Source organism: Panthera tigris, chromosome C2 (genome assembly GCF_018350195.1).
Source record: "Panthera tigris isolate Pti1 chromosome C2, P.tigris_Pti1_mat1.1, whole genome shotgun sequence".
In the NCBI taxonomy this organism is placed as follows: domain Eukaryota; kingdom Metazoa; phylum Chordata; class Mammalia; order Carnivora; family Felidae; genus Panthera; species Panthera tigris.
The window spans coordinates 81,781,547-81,800,796 of NC_056668.1; the positions used below are offsets into that span (position 1 = coordinate 81,781,547).

Sequence of the window (19,250 nt, forward strand, 5' to 3'; positions counted from 1 at the left end):
ATCCGACTCATGATTTCAGCTCAGGTCATGATCTCACAGTCCTAGGATTAAGCCCCACATCAGGCTCTGTGTAGAATGTAGAGCCTGCTTAGGATTCTCTCTCCCTCTGCCCCTCTCCCCAGCTCACACTCGCTTGCAGGCGCACGCGCTCGCTCTCTCTCTCTCTCTCTCTCTCTCTCTCTCAAATAAATAAATAAATAAATAAATAAATAAATAAATAAATAAAAATTGTGCTTTTACATCAACTTCCTCTTTTATCAGTTACCAGCAATTACACTTTTATGTTAGGGAGCAAATTTATGCAACCCAAATAGACCTAGGAAACAATAGACCTCGGATTTTCTTTAAAAAAGGAGTCCACTAGAGCAGTGTCTCCAATTTTTTTTAGAAATTGAGCTGTGCTTGAATCTACGTGCGGTAAGTAAAATACCCAGTGATGTCTGTCCTGATCTCCAGAACCTATGACTCTGTTACCTTAAATGTCCAAAGGAACTTCACAGAGGTGATAAAATGAAGATCTTGACTTGGGGAGATTATCCAGGATGAGCCATGCTGGCTCAATGAGGGTCTTAAAAAGTGGAAGAGGGAGGCAGAAGAGTGTGTCAGAGAAAGAGATAAGACAATAAAGGCAGGGTCACAGAGACGCTGTGTTGCAGGCTTTGAAGGAGTCAAAGAATTTAGGCAGTCTCTAGAAGCTGCAGAAGGCAGAAATGGATTCTCTCCCAGAGCCTCTAGAAGGACCCCAGCCCTGCACAGCTTGATCTTGGCCTAGTAAGAGCAGTGCTGCTCTCGTGAACTAAAGAACTGTAAAATGATAAATCTGTGTTTTAAGCTACATTTGGGGTAATTTGTTACAGCAGGAATAAGAAATGAATACACTATCCGGGTGCCTGGGTGGCTCAGTTGGATACGCAGCTGACTTCGGTTCAGGTCATGATCTCACAGTTTATGGGTTCAAGCCCTGCATCGGGCTCTGTGCTGACAGTTCAGAGCCTGGAGCCTGCTTCCAATTCTGTATCTCCCTCTCTCTCTGCTCTTCCCCCACTCCTGCTCTGTCTCTCTCTCTCAAAATTAAATAAACATTTAAAAATTAAAAAAAAGAGGGCGCCTGGGTGGCTCAGTCGGTTAAGCATCCCACTTTGGCTCAGGTCATGATCTCACAGTTCGTGGGTTTGAACCCCGCGTCGGGCTCTGTGCTGACAGCTCAGAGCCTGGAGCCTGTTTCAGATTCTGTGTCTCCCTCTCTCTCTGCCCCTCCCCTGTTCACGCTCTGTCTCTGTCTCAAGAATAAATAAACACTAAAAAAAAAATTTTTTTTAATAAAAAGAAAAAAGAAAGAAAGAAATGAATATACTATCAAACTTCACTAATTTGTTTCTGGCCACATTGCCAATATTCTGAAATACTAATCCCTCCCTCATGAGTTTGTGTGCCCAAATATTTATTGAGCAAGCTCTTCATTCCAATATGCAGACCAATGATGAAATGCTTAATATATGACGCTTCCTATTACACATGATGCAGACACTGCCTACAGATATCACTTAAGTGATATTCCAGTACTACTGATAATTTCCTTTTAAGACTAAATTCTACAACTAGCTTTCCACCCAACCATCCTGCAATCTAGTGTTTCTATAGCTCTTAAGGAGATGCCAAGTCAGACAGTACCTGCAGACAACACAATAGGTAAAATCAATTGTTTCTTAGTCTCTCCCAGAATGAAGTCACATTACTCGACAGGAAATATCATAAAATCATGATTACCCAGTATGCTGTCATCTTCTGAGTCCTGATAAACTAACATTTTAATAGTTCTGATTTAAGATTATCTGACATCTTGACAGTTCTCAAGGCTATTCCCTCTTAACTAATAAGGTTATTCCCTACCAAGTAATAATAGATTCAAGGATCATTTAAAAATAAATATATGTATCATATAAACAGCAATGACCCCATTTCAACCCTGGTTAACTGAACTGAATGTAACCTGTATTAGGCAGGGTGACTATGAAACTCTTTGACCAATTTTTTTTGTTGTCACGGTTTTGTTTTCACCTCGGCAGACCTTCCCAACTGTTTTCAAATTCCAGGATCCTATTTAATTCACTGACATTCCTTTCCTCCTAAAAGTGTCATATGAGACACTTTTCACATTATGATGAAATCGAATCAAGTTCTGTTTTCTTTTTATAACTTACTGTAGCCCCAGAAAGGTATCACGAAATCATGGTATGGAAACAATTTTACATTCCAACTTTGTTTCCAGCTTTCCCAATCTAAGTATTTCTCTTCTTCCATGGCTTTGTTTTGCTTTGTCTTCTTGTGGTTTGTTTGTGAAGAAAAATACAATAGAGGATTAACTTCTATTTGTTTTCTGTGCTCTTTCTCTAGTAAATAGACTCATTCTGAACAGCTCCCCAATGCCTACTGTATAAAATTCCAAAATCTAAGCCTAGGATTCCAGATATCACATGAGCTGACCCTACCTTCCTTTACAACAAAAGGTAACTTGTATTCAGAGTCCTTCAAGAAGAGCTTCCCCTTTCCCTCCATGTCTGCTCGTGCTAGTTCACCTGCCCTTTCCTTTTCCTCTCCATTTATCTAAGTTCCTTCTTTCCTCCCTTCCCTAAACATCCTCTGAATCCAGAATCCATGTCTTCTTTACAACAGTGCCTTGGCGCTTTCCTCATATTGATTCATTAACTTACCATGTGACTATGTCTTTTGTCCCCAACAGAAATGAAGCCAGGCTTCTTTGTATACTCCACATCAGTAGGCTCGCTGAGTTACATAGCTATGTAGACATTCAATAAATATTTGCTGATTAACACAAGAATTGGAAGACAGGACTAACACCTGTGTTGCAAATTAAATGTATCAGTTTTATTACCTATAATTGTTATTTGACTCACAGCCTATAGGAATCTGTGCCATAGTAAGCCAAGTTATAATTGAGCTCTACCTTTCTGTAATCAGGCTTGTCAACTACTGTTGATCATATTCATCCCTCAGATATCAGCTAAAACTTTGCTTCCTCAAAAAGACTTTTTTTGTCCTGCTCAACTAAACCAGGTTCCCTGGTAATATGCACCTATAACATTGTTCTCCTCTTTCACTAAACCTGTCACATTGCAATCATTGTTTCAGTGTCTGAACCATGATTCCCTTCCCTCAGGAAGGAAAGGAATGCAGGTTCCAGGAGAGCAAAGACCAGATCTACCTTGTTCACCAATGTATTCCCAATGCTAATCAACCCATCAATCCTTCCCTCCTCTCCTCAATCCCTACCTCCTCCTCCCCGCCTCCCCGCCTCCTCCCCTCCCCCTCCCGGCCAATAAGCAGCCAAGCAACACTGCATCACTGGCTTCTAGAGCCCCAAATAGCAGTTCTGGTCATTCAAAATAAGATATGGTTAGTCATTCTACCCCCAAAGCTTCCCACCTTACAAGTTCCATTCTTTGCATCTAGGTGAGATTTTTAAAAATCCGTAACAGTGCTTTTTATTTTTTTTTAATTTTTTTTTAACATTTTTATTTATTTTTGAGACAGGGAGAGACAGAGCATGAACAGGAGAGGGTCAGAGAGAGGTAGACATAGAATCTGAAACAGGCTCCAGGCTCTGAGCCGTCAGCACAGAGCCCGACGCAGGCCTCAAACTCACGGACCGTGAGATCATGACCTGAGCCGAAGTCGGCCGCTTAACCGACTGAGCCACCCAGGCGCCCCGTAACAGTGCTTTTTTAAAAAATGATCATTTAGTTCATGTATAACATGACACAAACTCCACAACTTCATATGTTTTGTGTTCTTTTACATTAACTCAGACTACAAAACCAAGATGAAAACAGTGGAGATGCATCCTATGTCCATTCTGTTTACAGGAATTCAACTATTATCTTCAGCAAAGAGAAAGAAAAAAAAGAAATGATTCACAAATACATGGGGACTCTGCACACCATTCCACCCAATACCATACACTTCAGGGTGAGCACGCGACAGGAGATGGATATCTGCTGCCCTTTTGGTCTCAGTTCTTGAGTGCCTTGTACATAAGTGATCCATTTCATCTGTGCCCAAAATAACAAATAGCATGCTGTTCCAACATGGAAGAAAAACTGGCTGCGTTGCACTTCCTGAGAGACAGGTCTCCAACCTGGGAGACTCCCTCCCAGGTATTTTTCAGGAGCACTCAAGTTTCACCTTACTCGTGGACTTCAGAAACAGACTCTCTGTTAGACACAATGCTACTATACACTCAGATGAGATGCATACTTGGCTCGAGTTTCTTTCCAAGAATAGGCACATTTAAGCCCACAATGCTCAGAGTGGCCACTATGAAAAAGCCCAAACCTGTTTCCCTTTCTCTTCTCTTGGTAAATGTCTAAATGAGAAGAGTAATTATTTGAAACTTAGGAAATACATATAGAACAACAAATGTTAAAAATAAAAGTGAGGGGGGCACCTGGGTGGCTCAGTCGGTTAAGCATCCAACTTCGGCTCAGGTCATGATCTTACAGTTTGTGAGTTTGAACCCCACATCAGGTTCTGTGCTAACACTTCAGAGCCTGGAGCCTGCTTCAGGTTCTGTGTCTCCCTCTCTCTCTGCCCCTCCCCTGCTCACACTCTGTCTGAGCATGGTGCTAAGTTACTGCCATGAACCATCAGGCACAACCTTCAAGGTGCCACATTCTAAAAAAGAAAAAACTGGGGCGCCTGGGTGGCTCAGTCGGTTAAGCATCTGACTTCTGCTCAGGTCATGATCTCACCATCTGTGAGTTCGAGCCCCATGTCGGGCTCTGTGCTGACAGCTCAGAGCCTGGAGCCTGTTTCAGATTCTGTGTCTCCCTCTCTCTCTGACCCTCCCCTGTTCACGCTCTGTCTCTCTCTGTCTCAAAAATAAATAAACGTTAAAAAAAAAAAATGAAAAGCTTTAAAAAAAATAAAAATAAATAAAAAAGAAAAAACTAATCCCTATAATATACAAAATAATGGTAAGATCCATGTCTACAAACATCTATATTATGCATAAACCCTAATATTATTCATCAGTTTTATATCAATGTGTACAGAGGTGATAAGCGAAATGAGACAGGAAAAAAAATCACTTCTTTCCAGCTTCCAGTAGGTCCTTAGTATTATAAGAATTACTCTTCAAAGACCCACCCCACCCTTAGAGAACTTCTCCTAAGAAGTACATGGGCTTTGTGTAGACTGAAATATATTCCCCTTTCTTCTTTCCTAAATTGGTACGAGTGAATTCTTTTCAGTTAAATGCACAAGATAGGATTCCATTCAGTTGTAGGCTGAGTAGATGGTAGCCTTCCCACTCATCTTAATTAGCTCCCAATTGTCATCTCAATTTCTCTTGGTTAGGGGGTCGAGAAGGATGTGGAGTCACAAGAGATTTTTTTTTTTTTTTTAAGAGCAAAAGGAAACTTCTTACTGAACCACAGAAGAAAAACAAATTTGATTATGGTTAAAACATCCCTTCAACATCTTTCCTTTGGAAAACTGCTCGTCCTACACTCCAACCTAGCCAGAAGAGTAGGACATGACATTCTGGTATCCGTTCAGCCAGTCACTATCCTTCCCTGGAATCTGTAAATACTGAAGGTAGGAGTTTTCTCTTTGTTCTGGGAAGATGTTAGCACAGGGGCTGTTACACAGAAATGAAGATAATTCAAACATTAATTCAAGATTCAATTAAGACTGGAACAGTTCGAGTCTATATCTATATATAGATTACACCTGACACTGAATCAAGACACTATCTAACCTCTGTGAAAAGTAGAAACAGATGGAAAGTTAAACATACTTCCTTAAGTTGAAAACGCCTTACTTTTAATTCACCTACATAACTGACATCTGGTATCACAATGGTTGACATCTCTATAAAAGAGTGACAAACGGCTATAAAGTGCCAAGAAGCCTCAATATTCCGAAGACAAAAAACATCCATCTGCTGATGCTGGTCCAGGTGCAAAGAAAATATATAAAGGATAATCAACACACTATTATTTTAGCGCTCTAGAAAGAATTTTTTCACATGTCTCTTTAACATATGAAGCCCAATAGTTCAGCCAGAATCCCCCCCCCCCCACTTATCTTTTATTATGCTTTCTATGGAACAGGCCACCTGTTGACAGAGGATTCGGTATCCATTTACTCTCTCCTTAAAGTTAACCATAAGCAAACCCATGTCTTCCACAAACATGTAGATTCTCCATCCCCATTTGTATTAGACTTCAAACACACACACACCTGACATGTAATTAACTACCTCTCAATCACAGACATCTGAAGGAGAGGTGGTGCCACAAGTCAACCTCCATGATTGTTTTGCTTGTGTTTTCTTTTTATGGGGGGAAGAGTGTGGTAGATGGTGGGCATGCAGAGGACACAAGCCTTCCTGTCCATTTCTAGTATGAGTCTAATATTAGGAGGTTATGGAAGAGGCATGCCTAGTTGAAGAAGGTTCCCAGCTCTTCCTGACAACCCATGGCCATGGAACCTCCCTAGCTGACCCTACTTCACCACACCCTACCCTCCCTTTGAAGCACACCCAAACATTTGAGGCAGCTCTGTTTCCCTCTTTCCCCAGATACCACATTTGGGAGAACACAACAGGACACAGGAGTGGCCTCAAACTTTACAGACCCACCTGTCCTCCTGTAGCCCTCACTCTGGAGCACACTTGCAGGCACAGACAAACAGGAACCAGCCTCACAGGGTGCACATCAATCCTAAGAGGTGGACACCTCATCTAAGCCTTGGCCCCACACTTGGGGAGCACACTTGTCCCGACCTTCAAGAGACAAAGTAGCCTACACCTGTACCAGGGGCCTGAAAGGCGGATTGCACATCTGTTTCATCCGGGGGAGGGTGATCACCCGCCGCCTAGTCTCACAATCAGGAGAAGCGGGTGCACCTGTCCCTCGGCCTCACATTTGTTAGGAAAAAGTGTAAACCGCCTAAGCCAATTCCATGCCAAACGCCGGACACGCCTCTCCGCCCCAGCGTCAACCCTGCCGAGCTCGTGGGCCCCAGTCCAGTTAGTCAGCCTGGGGCTGCTCAGTCAGACACTCCAGGGCCGCGCCACCGCGCGGGGGAAAGGGCCGAGGCTCAGACACCCGGCGCGTTCTCCTCCCGCCCGGGGGACAGCCCCTCACTACAGTCCCCACCCCGCTGGCCCGCTCCCAGGAGATTCTTTACCTGCGCTCGCGGCCATTCCAGCCCCAGACCCGCGGCCCACGTGACCCCGCCCCCTGGCTCCAGCCTCACGCATGCGCAGTCTACACCACTGATAGCCACGCTTCCGCTTTCTTCCCCACACTCTTGTCACTCCTGGGCGGTCCGCCCCCCTACACCACGCCCCCATTTAAAGGGCCAGAGATTCAATGTCTCACACCAGGGACTTAATGGGTGATTAACATCTTGCGGAAGAGGAGAGTGGAAACGTCAGTGAAGCGCAGACCGGTACAAACAAGTCTTTGAAATGGGAAGACAAACGCCTCCAGCCCTATGTCAATGAATTCATCTGGCCTTTAAGAAAGAGACCCTACCTCAGCCAGGCAAGAAAGGTAGTTGATTTCCAGACTTTTGGAATTTGTAACCGGTAAATTTTTAATCTTTTTAAAGACGCACAAAGAATTGCCAGCTTTTTATTTTGCCAAGTAAGGACAATAAATACACACTAAAAAACAACTATTATTTTCTAACTTATGGTCAACATTGATCCACAAAAAATACATCTTAACACCAAACGTATAGGAGAGACACTCTCAAATAAAGGAGATGTCTTTTAAATGGATAAAAATGTATGTTTATTTCTCTTATTCCTCCTGGAGAAAGATGAAAGCTTTCAGGACAGACTGGATTTTAGAGCCACCACTGTAGATAACCCTAGCCCCAAAGCACAGATCTTATGCTTACTGGGGCCTATAGTAAAGAAAATGGAAGGAGGAAGAACAGAAGATGCTCCTAGAAGGAGATTTCGAAAATATTCAGTTGGGAAGACATTATTGCACACCAACTAGGCACACTGCACTTCTGAGCCTCTGAAGGACTCAGAGGTGGGTAAGACGCAGCCCTGCCCCCAGGGCTAAGAACTCCATATAGGGACCTAGCTACAATGCTAGTGCATTGTAATGCAAGTCGGGCTCTTTTAACTGGTATAAGAAAGGTATGAGACCATCACTTTAGGACACAGATGAAGAAAAATGGTGGAACTATTTTCCTGAGGTGGGCCTCAGGAAGCTAAAAGGAGAAGTTGGAAGGGGGAACCAACTACTACTCAATGTCAATTACAGGAAGAATTGTCAATTACAGACCCCAACAGAAGAATATTCAACAGAGCGAATCATTGATTACAGGACCCAACAGGGAAAGATGTACATTGCATTTCCTCTGAGAAATCAACTACCCCTGGGACTCAGCCAATGAACAATCTGAATCCCTGCTTTCACCAATGGATTTTCCTTCAAAACAACCCCTCCCAACTACTTCTCCGTTAAATAAGTTCCTTGGCTTTGGTGGACTTGCCTATAGTTCTGCCACAGCTTGCTTGTCTGGAATTGCAATTCTTGGTTATTCCCTAATAGACCCATTTTTGTTGGTAAAAACTTGTATTTTTCAGGTTAACACTGTGCATTTATGCATGTATACACACACACACACACACACACACACACACACACACACACACTGTGTGTAAATCCTAGACAGTAATCACCTTTAGCATGTGCAATACAACTTGACATTTTATATTTTAGTCTATTTTTTTTTAATGCTGGTTACTAAATTGATTTCATGACTCACTAATGCATAGCAACCCATAGCTTGAAAGTACAGCATGGAATATGTTAAAGGTACAACAGGATATAAGGCTGGAAAGACAAAGCCCAGATCCAAGGAGGACATTGAATGCCAAGCTGGGGGTGTCTGCTCTTCTGGTAAGAGGCCCTGGAGGTTCTTAAGCAGAGAACTGCTTAAAATGGCATGACTATAGCTGTGCCTTAGAAGTCTGAAGACCTGCCTTCAGTTCTCAGTATCACATTTTTAGAGGAAAACTATTAAACAGGAGCCTGGCTAGAAGAGAGTCAGCAGGCTGGTGAGATCAGAAACTCTGTCTAACAGAGAACTGTTAAAAGTGTTGGGCAGAAAGGAAATTGGCAGAAGTGGGGGACTGGATTATGATACTGAGGGGTGGGGAAGGTTGTTCCCTGACCTTTTTGAATGATCTGTACAGCAATTTTAGATGTATTCTGTGTAACTCTAGGGAGTAAATCTAGGACCCTTGCTGGATGTTATAGGGAAATGATTCCAAATCACAATAAGAATTATTTTAGGGCAGTCTAAACTGACACAGGCTGTTTGCATTAATTAAATTAAAATATTGTAGGTCACGTGGGTGGCTCAGTCAGCTAAGCATCCACCTCTTGATATCAGCTCAGATCATGATCTCTCAGTTCATGAGATCTCTCAGTTCATGAGTTCATGAGATTGTCGGGCTTTGCGCTAACAGCAGGGAGCCTGCTTGGGATTCTCTCCCTCTCTCTCTTCTCCTCCTCTGCTGATGCTCTCTCTCTCTTTCAAGATAAATAAATAAACTTTAAAAAATTAAAATATTATATGCTTATTATATAAAGCTTGGAAAATTCAGGAAATATAAAAAGTAAAGCAGAAATTATCCACATCCCAGGTAACAGCACTTTTGGCTTATTTTCTTTGAGTCTTTTTCTTTGCACATTTACAGTTTTTTACATAATAGAACTATATAAATATATAGTTCTGTGTACCATTTTTTTTGTTTTTGTTTTTTTGCTCAGTGTTGTATCTTGAGCGCCATCCACTGTTATTAAAATTTGTCACAAATATTCTTTGTAATGGCTGCATAATTGTTGATAATATAGTTTATTTCTTAATTTTTGGACATTTAGGGGGTTAACTATTTTTTCACTGTTAACAAGAACGTTGACATGAATATCCTTATACAGAAATCTTTGCCCACATGTAAAAATTATTTCCTTAAGATAGAAACCCTATAAGTGAAATTACAGACTCAAAGACTTTGAAAGCTCTTCATTCTGTGAATACCTTCTGGCAAATTGCTTTCCAGAAAGGTCAGGCCAGTTTTCATTCTTACCAGAAGTACTCGAGGGTGCCCATCACACATACCCATCAGCATTTACTTTATCTTTTTAAAAAAGCTTTCCCAATTTGATAGAGGAAATGGCCTCGCATTTTAATTTGTATTGGATTACTAGCAAGATGGAATATGTTTATAAATTTATCAACCCTTTATAGTTATTCTGGGAATGCAATTTCACTGCCTATGTTTGGATTTGTGATTACCAAATAGTACTAAGTGAATTGTTGCAGACTTATGAGAAAAAAAAAAAAAAAGAGAGAAAAACTTTAAAAATAAATAATGTGGTCACACCAAGTTATAGCTGGATTATATTGTGGTATACCGTATAAACAAAGGTTAGTAGAACTGAGTCATCACAAGGTATGTGGTTAAATACGGCTGTGCTCTTGTGATCGGTAAAATATTCATGTGGTGAGGGGCAATTTGGATTCAGCAAAATATCATTCCTTATGTTAAATCAACATTATAAATTTTAATTTTCTCATTTGGTAGTTTTGGTTCTTCGTTTTTTTAAGTAAGTTCAACATGTAGCTCGAACTCACAACCCTGAGATCAAGAGTCTCATGTGCTACCGACTGAGCCAGCCAGGCGTCCCTCTTTGTATTTAATTTATAAATTTGTTTTGGTTCTATAGATACATAAAATCTACAAAAATAAGGAGGCTTTTCCTTAGTTTTGTGTTTCCATAGGTATACATATACATATGTAGGCGACATGATAAAAAATAATTTAAGCTGACTTTAGAGATCTGGGAGAATCTTTTTCCCTTACAAGGAATCTGAACATCATTTAAGTTTGAGAAACATTGATTTAGGAGGTTTCTTAAAGTTTCATTTGTAATGATCTAAACATAGGCCCTGGAATTTTTTTTAAAGGGAACATTTTAGCACTGTATGTTCACTGCACTACAATTAAAATAAAATTTAAAAAAAGAAACCAGAAGAAAAAAATAAAAATAAAAAAATAAAATGGTAAAAATGGTGTCAGGTTTTATACCAGAATTTTTTATATGGAATATTGTGATAATTTTCTTGCCTTTGGAAAGAGCACCAAAAGTTAACTATGTTTAGCATTCAGAGAGTATGTTTTGACTTAATACGTACCATTTGTCAAAGTTAACTTTGTGTAGGTAAGACCTAGACAGAAGAATGTTTGAATTATTAAACTCGTCTTTTTAAGTAAGACAAAACAGTTGAGCAGTTGGTAATGAAAATGGAACTTCTGTGAACTGGTCTTAGAAGAAATGTAACTAATGAGACAAAAAACTCACATGTGATGTAAGAGCCTGGGAGCATGCAAGTCAAAAAAGGCTGGCTGTTCTGATGGCCAGGAGCTAGAAAGGGAGCAGCAGCCAGGGGCTCCTACTGTTGGATGATGTCCCCGTACACAGTCCTAGTCCTCCAGCTCTCCCCACAACAGGAAGGGTGAAGAGCATGGTCCAGGCACTGCTATTAACATTGCATCATGAGTAAGCCACATTTATCCTGAAGGTAAAAATGGCTGGTTCCTGGTAACAAGGGGCAGAGACTAGGAGATGGGTTGTGTCGTTTTTTTCTTTGCTCACAATCACAAGATAAATTGGGCTCTTCTCCTTTTTAAATAAGGAGCCTGATATACAGGGTTCTTAATGGAGTCAAAATATCCAAGAGAAGTGAAATTGGGTGTCTGTAAGTTACTCAAGCTCATCCAGATGTCATTCTCAGGTGCCCTCTGCCTGGAATGCTCTTCTCCTCCAAGATAACCACATGGCTCACTCCCTTGCCTTCTTTGGGGCTTTGCTCAAATGCCACTGCATTAGTCAGGGCAATAAATACAGGCAGATGGCAGAGGAGTATTCTCCATCCAGGTCTCAGGGACCCAGCTTCTTTCCATCGGGTGATGCTTTCAGCTGAACACATGGCCTCCAAGTTCTCCAAGGCAGGGGGATGGAAAAGGCCCATTAGTTCTCAACTGCGTTGGCCAGAAAGTGACATGTGCCCCTTCTGCTCATAGTCCATTGGCCAGCACCCGCCACCTGGCCTTGCTTTACTACAAGGGAGGCCAAGAAGTATCTGGAAGCCCTCAGAATATCTGCAGAGTGCATGCAGTCTCTTCCATGGTCATCTCCATAAGGTCTTCCCTGACTACCCCTACCTCCCCCAGCATTCCCTTACCACCATTTTAGACTTCATTTTTCTCTATAGTACTTATCACAGTCCAACATGCTATGTATTTTACTCATCCACTAAGTTTCTGTCTTCTCCACTGGTACATAGGCATTATGAAAATTATAATTTTTGTCTTCTTCATTTATGGTTTTCTCCCTAGCATCCAAAACAGTACTTGGCATATGGTAGGAGCTCCATAATTTTTTATTAAACGAATGAATGAATTCTGCAATGATAGTCTATATTTGTATGTGGAAAGGGTATCACATACACTGACCTGAGGATGTTTCCTAAGGAATAAAGAACCCCCTTACAGCATACACAAGCATGTATTGAGTACCTACTATGTGCCAGACACCATGCCTGGTGCCAGGAACACAGACGTGAGAAATAGTCCTTGGTATCTGGCCAGAAAGAAACAATAAAAATGGAATACTTACTAAGATCCATAATAGAAATAAATTATGAGAGCTCAAAGGCCAAATGCTTCTGACCTTTAGCAAGAATCAGATTTTAGATCCAAACTTTACTAGAATAGCAACAATCACAAAAGAAGCGGTGGGTGGGGGAAATGGGTAGGGGACTCAGGAGTAATAAATTGCTTCCCAAAGTCATAAAAGAAATAATAGCTGTATTTTCTGCCATTTTGTATTCTCGACAACAAGTTGCCTTCCATTTGCCATTCACCCATTCATTCTAGTGCCCTCCCATATCCCTCTTTCCTTCAGCTTTGGGGTATGTAGCAGCCCATGTGCATTCAGTTCAGAGACACTTGGAAGGTCTCACTATTTAAAAGCATTTCTCCTTCTTATAATTTCACAATTCCAGAAATGCCATCACTTGAAATCTGCTTATTATGTCTTCCAGCCCCACCTATACTTTGCAAAAACCAAGCACAGCATATCAGTCTTTTGAACTGAGGACTGCCATCACAGGAGCCCTGCTGGAACTCATGAGCAAAAAATGGATGGAAAGGGAGGTCCAGGACTGCAACCTGCTATAGAAAAGGGAACTCTGGGCAGGCCCTGAAGAGGACTGGGCATTAGACCAGGGAAAGGGCAAGGAGAGAATAAAGAAGATGCAGAAACAACAAAAGCATCAAAGGTAAATTTGACCTATTTCACCATCTTTCATGGGTATAGTCTTGTTTACATAGAAGGACACAAACTATCTCTTTAACACACACACAAAAAGGAAGAGTTGGGCTCAGCTGAGAATGAGAGAAAATTCAAAATAATAGCAATGTTCCGCTATGTCAGGACCCAGATTCCTATCTCACTGTTCTACCATGGAAAGCCTCAATTCCCAAGGCCATCTCATGGTCCAAGACATCAGCTCCAACCGTCACATTCACTTTCCAATTGTCAGGGAAGAGAAAAGGAAGGGAGAAGGTATGTAAATTATCTACTGCTTTGTAACTACTCTAAAAATTACAGGCTTGAAGCAGCATGTATTACAATTTTTGTAGAACAGGAATCTAGGTGTGGCTTAGCTAAGTCCTTTGGCTTAGGGTCTCTCACAAGCTTACAATCAAGGTAGTGGCTCAAGCTACAGACATCTCAAGGCTCAAATTAGGAAGGAGCTACTTCCAAGGTCACGTGAGTATCAGCAGGATTTGCTTCCCTGTAGGCCATTGGACTGAGGGCCTCAGTTCCCACCGGTTTTTGGCCAGAGGTGCCCTCACTTCCTTGTCACTTGGGTTTTTCCACAAGGCAACTCACAACATGGTAACTTGTTTCATCCAAGTAGGCAAACAAGAAGAGCCATCAAGAATGTGAGCAAGATGGAAGTCACAGTCTTTTGTAAGCTGATCTTGGAGGTGACTCCACATCATTTTTTGCTACATTCTATTTGTTAGAAGCACTAGCTCCAGCCCACACTCAAGGGGAGGGGATCATACAAGAATGTGACTTCCAGAAAGTGAGATCACTAGGAGCCAAATTTTAGAAGCTTCCACCAAAGAATATTGTGCCCATTCCCTTCAAAGATGGTTACCTGAAATTGCCTTTACCAGTCTTGTCCGCATCTAGCTGCAAGGGAGGCTGGAAAATGCAGTCTTTATTCTGGGTGACTATCAGCCCAGCTGAAAATTAGGGATTCAATCCTGAAAAGGAGTTACAGAATTCTAGAGAGTAGAAGCCTTGGTTATTCCATGCAGCAGCCACAGGTATTGAGGAGGAGGATAAATATGGCTGGGTAGAATTATAGAATCAGAGTTCAAATCCTACCTCTGTCACACCCTATGCTGAGTGAATTACTTAACCACACCGAGTCTCATTTCTATGTTCAGACTAAATGAAATGACCTATGTGAAACATTTTGCACTAGGTAGGTTCTCAATAATTATCTGCTAAAAATCTGTTTCAGAGATAGCTTAATCTCCCAGAAACTGTTAAGCCAGGCTCTGACAGCGAACCAGCTTGCTGTGTGACTCCATGCCATTCATCTCGCTTCTTCTGGCACAAGCTCCCTGTCGGTAAAAGTCAGTACTAAACATCTGCCCTACCTATCTTAATAGGTTGCTGTAAAGATAATGTGTGCGAACATTATCGATTTTTTTTTAATTGCACGCAAACTTAATGTGGCACTAGTGACCACCAGGTGGCAGTGGGAGGTAATGGGCTTAGGTTATGGCCCATGGCCACCAGATGGTGCTGGCATTCAGCAGATAACACCCTGGCTTTTCTGGGAGCCTATGCAGGAGCACCAAAGGGCCCCTGATGGCCAGTGCAAACCCCTCATCCTACAGAGTAGAGAATTGAGACTGGGGAAAGATTTGTCAGCAGGGGAGGGAAGTGTTCCATTGCAATAAGGGCTTGGGCCCAGGCTTCTTGATTCTCAGCTCAGGGTAGCTCTTATCCCTACACATTAATGATGGTCTTGTATTCTCTCTAGACTTGCACTGGAGACCAAAGATGCCTACTGTCTTCTTGTTCATGGGTTCACCAAATTTTAAAAGCCTAAAAAATGTCCACGAACATCATCTATCCCTCTGGCTATGTAGCATAGTGGTTAAGAGTCAGACTTCCATTTATATCTGTATAGCAGCAGGCTCCTCACTGCAAAGTTGGGATAATAATTTCTACCTGATAGGGTTGATGTGAAATTAAGTTAAATGAGATAAAATACGTGAAAATAATAGGTAACATTAAGGAGTCCATACTTGTCTAAGCAGTTTACATATATAGTTTACATATACAGTAAAACCTTGGATTGTGAGTAACTTGTTCTCCAAGTATTCCGCAAGACAAGCAAACATTTCTAATAAATTTTAACTTGGTAAACGAGCAATGTGTTGCAAAATGAGTCGTACATGATGCCGAATGTCACATGATCACAACTGAGCCAGTGGTTCTTCGCGCTCTCTCTCTCCCTCTCTCTCTCTCTCACTGCAGGATTGTGGGTGATCATCTCCCATGCTCAGATGCTTAGTCTCAGTCCATGGTGTTTGGCAGAAATCAGTGATTTTTCAGAACATTGGAAGGTGCCCACAACTGGCACTAATGTATTTTTTGTCACTTTAAAGCACCTACGGACAGTCCTTTGCTTTTCCATACAAGAGTAAGCTTAGGAATGCTTTGCTTCATTCTAGGTCAGGCTGCCTGCAGATATAGACCCTTTCTTCTGCTGCCTTATCGCCAGTTACATTAAATACAGTATATGACAAGAGTTTATTAATACTGTACTATAGTCAACATCCATACAAGTGTATACAGTGGCCCCCTTGCATAAAAAGATTCCATTGAGCCGATAGCAGTGATTTCATTAGTGATAGTGAAAGTCATTCTATACAATGACCCTCCTCTCTCTTGTCTCCCTCACACCAGCCACAAAGGTTTTAAAAGGTAATTGCAGGTTAATGTGTTTATTTTTCTTTATATTTTGCACTATATTACAGTATTGTAATCATTTTTATATGAATATTTTGGGATTGTGGAACAAATCATCTGAGTTTCCATTATTTCTCATGGGGAAATTCGCTTTGATATACAAGTGCTTTAGATTACAGACATGTTTCTGGAATGAATTATGCTCACAAACCAAGTTTCTACTGTATTTTATTCATTTAATACATAATATTTAATATTTAATTTAAGTGATTTAATCATTACGGGAACACTATGAATTAAATGAATCATTTAATTCATAATACATAACATTTAATTCTCCCCATAACTTTATGTGGTATCTACTATTATTAGGTCCATTTTACAGAGGAAGAAACTGAAGCACAGAGAGGTTGTAGCTTGCCCATTCTCATAGCTATTGGTTAAGGAGTTGGATTTAAACCTATCTTCAGAGCCCATGCCCTTAACTTTATTTATTGTTTGGCAGAGATTAAATACCCAATAAATGACAGATACGGATCCAGAGTGGCCAAGCTGAGGACTCAGGCTTGAGGTACAAGGGTTTAGAAGAGAAAGATAACCCCAACGTGCCTACATTTCCAGAATGGTGGGAGTAACACACAGTTGGAAGAAAAATGCTAAGTACCCACGTTCATAAAACAAAGGTAACTTACAAAATTAAAAAAATAAAGATAACTCAAACACAGCAGGTGGGATTTAGACTTTAGACACAGAAAAAAAACCAGAATTTGAATTCTGATCCTGCTTCTTGGTAGACCTCAGGCAAGTTGTTCAATATCTTGAAGCATCAGGTTCTGCATCTAAAAATTGAAGCTAGGGGTGCCTGGGTGGCTCAGTTGGTTGAGCATCCAACTTCAGCTCAGGTCATGATCTTACAGTTTGTGAGTTTGAACCCCACATCTGGTTTGCTGCTACCAGCGCAGAGCCTGCTTCAGATCTAATGTCCCCCCTCTCTGTGTGTCCCTCCCTGGCTCCTGCTTGTGCTTTCTCTCTCAAAAATAAATAAAACATTAAAAAAACTTTTTTAATTGAAGCTAATACTCTACTTTGCAGAATTACTGCATTAGAAGCCAATGTGATTAAAATGCACATTTAAAAAATGTACACAGTAGGGCAGACATTTGATTATTACAATTCTCATTACTCAACAAATATATATTGTGCTAGTTGAAAGGGATTTAAGATGCTAAGATATTGTCCCCTCCCTCAAAGAAGAGGAGAGGTGATGGATGTACATACCACTCAGTAGAAGGTGCCTTAGGGAGAGGTGAAACATGCAATTGTCATTAGAGGAGGCCAAGATGTTTTTCTAGCAGTAACAACTGGAGACATTTTCATGGATATGATACTGAAGAATAGCCTTGAAGGAAGCAAGGAAGGTGAGGAGAGCATTCCATAAACTTTATTAGCAAAAGTAAGAGGGCCAGAAAGAGCCTGTTTGTTTGGGGAGTAGTAAGCAGTTCAGACTGGAAGTATGAGTCAGGTTTAAGAGTGTAGCAGCAGAACGAGAAGGGAATTTCTGGTTAGATTTGGCACATTAAACGTATGCATTTGACTCTGTTCCTAAAATGACAGTAAAGGATAAAGTGTAAACCCACAAGAACTCTAGGAACAGAGAAGAGACAATGGCTGGTGGGAGATGTCAAAAACAAAAATTAGAAGATGAATGGTAGTTGGATGAGTATTGACTGACTTAGTAAAGACAAGAAAGCTGCCTACAGGGCAGGGAGGGGGCTGAGAAGTTTTCAAGAAGGAAGCCAACTTGATATGAAAAACGAAAACAAATAGCAATGTTTAGAAAATAGAGGTGCCAGGTAACCCTAAAGCTGATGGGATGGAGCTGGACTGAAAAAATCAGTATGAGTTGAAAGTCCAATTCCTTGACCCAGCCCTGTATCCACATGGCTTTCTCTACCCACCCAGCAAAATACAGGAGGTAAACTCTCTGGAGAAGTCAAGGAGAGAGGTCTGGACTTGGGGAAGACACTAAGCAAGGCAGATGGAAGACGTCAATCACCGTACTGAAAACAGGGGCATTATGTGAGAACTTCATCCTGAGCAGTGTGATCACCTACCTCTTCCCGTGTTGAGCTTCCAGATCACTGAAAACCTGGCTTACATTCTAGGGGAAAGTGATTAGGGAAGGGGCTGTGGCGTAAGCCAGCTGACCCTACAGAATGACCTACTGATACTGACATTTGGTTGGGGGTGGAGGACTGTGTCCAGTAAAAGGTCAGCTTCCTACCAGATAATCCTGAAGTGTAGTCCACCACTCGACTGGCCCTGTGCACACAAAAGAGATTTTAGTGTACTCAGGAGAAACAGACAATTTAAGGAGATTTTTTTTTAATTAACAGAAACATTAATATCCTTAGAGGGAAAGAAAACCATTGCACCCATGAAACAAGATTAGGGAACTACAGAAAAAAGAAACTTTAGAGGCTTGGTTTTTTGTTTGTTTGTTTTTTAAGACTCTTGGAGATAAACATAGCTAAAAATTTTAAATTGTATAGGTTTGGAGGAAAAAATTAGAGGAAATCTCCCAAAAGTAAAACAATTACAGGTTTGTTTGTTTGTTTGTTTTTTAAAAAAGAACTAATAAGAGAAAAAAGACAAGAACACTAAAGGATTATTCCAGAAGGCTCACTACTAAAACAGGGGTTCCAGAAAGAGGAAACTGAGAAAAATTTGGGAAACAATAACCAAAGAAATGACTTAACATTTTTTTCTAGGACAGTTTAAAAAAATCATATTAAGACCCATCATTGTGATATTTCAGAGATCAGAAATAAAGAGCAGATCTTCAAAGCTTCTAGATAGAAATATCAGGCCACATACAGAGGATTAGGGTTCAGAATGTATCAGACTTGTCAAAAGCAATGCTAAAAGGGCATGAGGAATCTTATTGGGGTGTTCTAGAAAATATGCATTTAGAAAATGTTCTGGGGCCCCTGGGTGGCTCAATAAGGTAAGCATCTGCCTCTTGATTTCAGCTCAGGTCATGATCTCACAGTTTGTGAGATGGAACCCCATGTTAGGCTAACAGCGCAGAGCCTGCTTGGGATTCTCTCTCCTCTCTCT

At 41.1% G+C, this 19,250-nt stretch overlaps 1 protein-coding gene across 3 annotated transcripts in view; it reads right to left on the bottom strand.

Annotated features, from left to right (window-relative positions):
* Positions 1–7,280, bottom strand: part of VPS8 (VPS8 subunit of CORVET complex) — a 250,022-nt gene extending 242,742 nt beyond the window's left edge. Inside the window, exon 1 of one of the 3 annotated variants that reach the window (XM_007083608.2) lies at positions 7,216–7,280. The gene's annotated coding sequence lies outside the window, so the exon portion shown is untranslated. Of the gene's footprint in view, positions 1–2,711; positions 2,963–7,215 lie in introns of those variants that run through there. The other 2 variants (XM_042956666.1, XM_042956660.1) reach the window with 2 other exon arrangements.
* Between the last annotated feature and the right edge of the window lie 11,970 nt (positions 7,281–19,250).